Below are 5000 nucleotides of genomic sequence, written 5' to 3'. Positions count from 1 at the left end.
CTGGTACACATTGCACGCACTAACGATCTCTCTGCACTGAATGGAACTCATTCATAACCACCGTGACGGGAGACTTTGCTAGTACGCACGATACTCTGCGCATGTGCACATGTTTTACAACCCAACCAACTTAAGCACCTAGGGGAAGTTGTGATGCCATCTGAACACCCACCGACTGATGCATTGAACGGCTAAAGTTGACCTTCAATCCGAACTGGCACTTTGCGGCGTGGAGGCAGTTGCGCGACCACTCCTATCCCAAACCAACAAAGCATGGTGTATCCTAAGTGTTCGGTACAAGCACACCACGACGGGACACATTGAACGGTTCAGCGATCTCTCTGCACTAGTGGAAGAACTCCAACGTGATACGGGAGACATTGCTCTAAACCGAACGGCATCTCTGCGCGTTTACTTGACGCACCCCCAACTTGGTCAACTGTTGGACTTTTTCGTAATCACGGCGGGACACATTGAACGAGCTCTAACGGATCTCTGCACGCATGGAACATGGTGGCGGGAATCATTGCTAGAACCGAACGGCGCCTCTGCGCGATGTACAAAGCCCAACAGGAACCTCGTATCGGCTGCCGAGCCGGAGCTTGAACAACTTGGACTTTCACCTCTAATTTATATCAACTCACCACTCCCCGAGGGATCCGCAGAATTGCTTCTGGGTCCCGTATCGTTATTTGCGATTCGTGTTTGCATTACACTACATTGAACTATTCCAACTTGTTTATCCGCATGGCGAACATTTGCTGCATAGAACATTTAAGTTCCACTTCGCTCTCCCCTACGTGGGTCTGAGCTTCGCTCTCAGGGAAAAAATATGCCACATTTGGTAGGGAGACCCGGTTTCATCACGCTTTGTGCCCTGCACCATATATACCCTCATAAATTTATTCATTGGATTAGATCCAAGGAACACCAGATCATGCACCACTACCCATAATAGCTCATCGAGCTTAGCGTGAATCCTTCGGGTTTCCCTAAGAAGTTCGATTGGTCTTGCAGAGTTTAAAGACAACGAAGCTTAGTTTCAAGCAATGGTTAATATACGCGTATTCAAAACCCTTAGCTGTTACAACTTTTTACTAGAAACCATCACGACGAAGTCTTTGGGTCCGTAGACCCGTGATGTACTGCTCCAGGAACGTTTTGATAGGGTGGAAGCTCAAAATCATAGGTTAAAATCATCGGCAGAGCCCACCAGACACCACTTTTGCTTCATTAGTTCGGACTATAGGCATACGACGATTTTTATCGCGGAGGGGACGTATGACCCAAACGGGGGCTTAATGACCCACTGCCACTGCAAACCATGCTCCTACGACTAAATAGAGGTAAAACTACGATTTGGTGCAATCTTCATGTTTGACCTCGTAGCAAGGTACCCTCCCTATAGTAGGCAATGAACAAATGATCATAATCCCAGGAGGGCAAAAATGGGAACCCGAAAGGAAAGCGCTGTTGGCGCGCCTAAGCTACTGGCCCGTAGAGTAAAATGGTACCCCCAACAAAGTTGTCGATTGACATTCTGATTGCACTTTTCATCATCTAGGTGCGTTCCTTACACGTTTTGAGGTGTTTTAGCGAAAAACATGTTTTGAGCCACACGAGCTCTCCGGCCCGTTCGGTGCACATTTTGAAAAAAGCTAGGAGCTGCCCCTAGGTTCGGGGTGTCACAAAATATTGAAAAGTGGTCAAAAACCGCTATCCAGAATCGGATGTAGAATCATTAGACGAACTTAAAATTGTTCTACGACCAATGTCTGCGACGTTTAGTATTCAAGATATGGCCCGCCCTAGGTCTGACCTTGCATTTTCGTGAAAATTTAAAGCATGGCCATAGGGACGGGTAAAATAGCTATTTTGAAGCAAAACCCGTATTTAAATGGCCATAACTTTTGAAAAACAAGAGCTAGGTTGCGTTCCTTACACGTTTTGAGGTGTTTTAGCGAAAAACATGTTTTGAGCCACACGAGCTCTCCGGCCCGTTCGGTGCACATTTTTGAAAAAGCTAGGAGCTGCCCCTAGGTTCGGGGTGTCACAAAATATTGAAAAGTGGTCAAAAACCGCTATCCAGAATCGGATGTAGAATCATTAGACGAACTTAAAATTGTTCTACGACCAATGTCTGCGACGTTTAGTATTCAAGATATGGCCCGCCCTAGGTCTGACCTGGCATTTTCGTGAAAATTTAAAGCATGGCCATAGGGACGGGTAAAATGCTGAAGCAAAAACCCGTCTGACTTTAAATGGCCATAACTTTTGAAAAACAAGAGCTAGGGTGCGTTCCTTACACGTTTTGAGGTGTTTTAGCGAAAACATGTTTTGAGCCACACGAGCTCTCCGGCCCGTTCGGTGCACATTTTTGAAAAAAGCTAGGAGCTGCCCCTAGGTTCGGGGTGTCACAAAATATTGAAAAGTGGTCAAAAACCGCTATCCAGAATCGGATGTAGAATCATTAGACGAACTTAAAATTGTTCTACGACCAATGTCTGCGACGTTTAGTATTCAAGATATGGCCCGCCCTAGGTCTGACCTGGCATTTTCGTGAAAATTTAAAGCATGGCCATAGGGACGGGTAAAATTGCTATTTTGAAGCAAAACCCGTCTGACTTTAAATGGCCATAACTTTTGAAAAACAAGAGCTAGGGTGCGTTCCTTACACGTTTTGAGGTGTTTTAGCGAAAAACATGTTTTGAGCCACACGAGCTCTCCGGCCCGTTCGGTGCACATTTTTGAAAAAGCTAGGAGCTGCCCCTAGGTTCGGGGTGTCACAAAATATTGAAAAGTGGTCAAAAACCGCTATCCAGAATCGGATGTAGAATCATTAGACGAACTTAAAATTGTTCTACGACCAATGTCTGCGACGTTTAGTATTCAAGATATGGCCGCCCTAGGTCTGACCTGGCATTTTCGTGAAAATTTAAAGCATGGCCATAGGGACGGGTAAAATTGCTATTTTGAAGCAAAACCCGTCTGACTTTAAATGGCCATAACTTTTGAAAACAAGAGCTAGGGTGCGTTCCTTACACGTTTTGAGGTGTTTTAGCGAAAACATGTTTTGAGCCACACGAGCTCTCCGGCCGTTCGGTGCACATTTTGAAAAAGCTAGAGCTGCCCCTAGGTTCGGGGTGTCACATATTGAAAAGTGGTCAAAACCGCTATCCAGAATCGGATGTAGCAGACTACCAGGACGCCTCGTATTCGAGCCCGAGCCCATCATAATTCATTACTTCATCCTGTTCTTAAACCATCTCTTTTCCGTGCACCAATGTGTACCGATCAGGAAAGTGTACTCAAAACAAGTTGCCAATAAGTGCACCAGTGTTTACATAGATAACCATGTTGGTACAACCTACATGTACGTACCTTGTTTTTTATCAAGAAGTTCCAATAAAGTGTTTGTATGCTTAAAATGCTTATCTCAACCGGTCACCTTTTGGCCTGCCCTTTTATAGACAGAAACCTAGAACGATACTCGCGATGTTTGTGTTTTCCATTCGCGGGACGACGAAATAAAGAGCTCTGTGCACATCGTGCAGAAAACTGTCTCCTCCTCGTATGTTTTGTCCCTCCACGCATATAATCACCCACATTTGTGTTCAACACGGACGGCGCAGCCCGAGCGAACGCGTTAATGTTTATGTTTGTGCACACTAAAGTTACAATCCTAGGATTTGGTTATTGCGTCGCAGTGCCCGACCGTCGCGGACACCATTCTTGGACAAAAGTCCAAGTACGTAGAGTACATTCCCTAGGTATGTGCCCGTTCAGACACGCTTGGGTATGTTTACCATACAAGGTTTACTAGGAAAACCTGGGAAGGACGCTTGCCCTCCCGTCGCGGACACCATTCTTGGAAAGAAGTCCTGGTACTTAGCGTTCTTTAATGTACTTGATCAGTTTGTATTGCAATTGCTTTGTGCCATTGACTTTTGCTAATGCTCACTAAGGGGTGTTCGTTTGCGATGTGTATGATAAGCAACTGTCTATTCTTACCAGCAGTTAATCAACACTTTTCACCCAAATCATAGGAACGTAGAGTACTTTCCCTGATCGGTACACAATTTTGGTGCACCTCTAACTTCGCCAGCACTTTATCGTTACGTTTTGTGCACAACCTTGGGACATGGTGTAAGTTTCATCATTGTTATGTTTGATTCGGTTTATTATGATTGAAAAATACGCTACGTCCAAGAAATCTGAACTCGAATACTTTTGCCACGTTGCGCAAAAGCTACTGAGCAACTCTAGCCGTTTACCGATTTATAATTTAATTTTCGTTATTAGTTTTAAAAATACGCTAAGTCCCAAAATCTGAACTCGAATACTTTTCTATGTGCCGCCAAAGCTACTGAGCAACTCTAGCCGTTTACCGATTTAAAATTTAATTTTCGTTATTAGTTTTAAAAATACGCTAAGTCCCAAAAATCTGAACTCGAATACTTTTTCTATGTGCCGCTAAAGCTACTGAGCAACGCCTAGGTTGGTACATTTCTGGTACATGGAGTGTATGCGTGCAGGCGTACTGCCGTGCTGGACCGGAAAATCGCACTTGCTACTAGAACGTAGAGTAATTCCCTAGATAGGTGCTTTTGCATGCCTCTGTTCGACGTCCATGCAACTTGGAACGTGCGACACACGTAGCTAGGCTTCCCCATACATATTCCCTAGGGTAGCACCAAATTGCACACTTTCAGGGGTATATTTTGGTACGGTGTACTGTGCATGGTACAAGTATCATTAGCTCGTGCAATTTATTTTGCATCAAGTTGCGATTGCTGGTGCGTCGAGATAGGAGTGTTTCGCGACTTTTGCCAAGCTTTGGTGCCATTTGGTGAATAATTAATGTTCTAGCCACAATAAACGTGCCACATAATGCCAATAACGAAAACGCCATTTTCAAGGGACTTCCAGTCAAAATGTTTGCAATCAGCGCTTTCCTGTCGAGTTCAGGATTTGGGACTGAGCGATTTTTTTTCCCGATC

This window comes from Anopheles arabiensis, assembly GCF_016920715.1.
Source record: "Anopheles arabiensis isolate DONGOLA chromosome X unlocalized genomic scaffold, AaraD3 X_pericentromeric_contig0001, whole genome shotgun sequence".
Classification (NCBI taxonomy): Eukaryota; Metazoa; Arthropoda; class Insecta; order Diptera; family Culicidae; genus Anopheles; species Anopheles arabiensis.
This window is presented reverse-complemented; position numbering follows the sequence as displayed.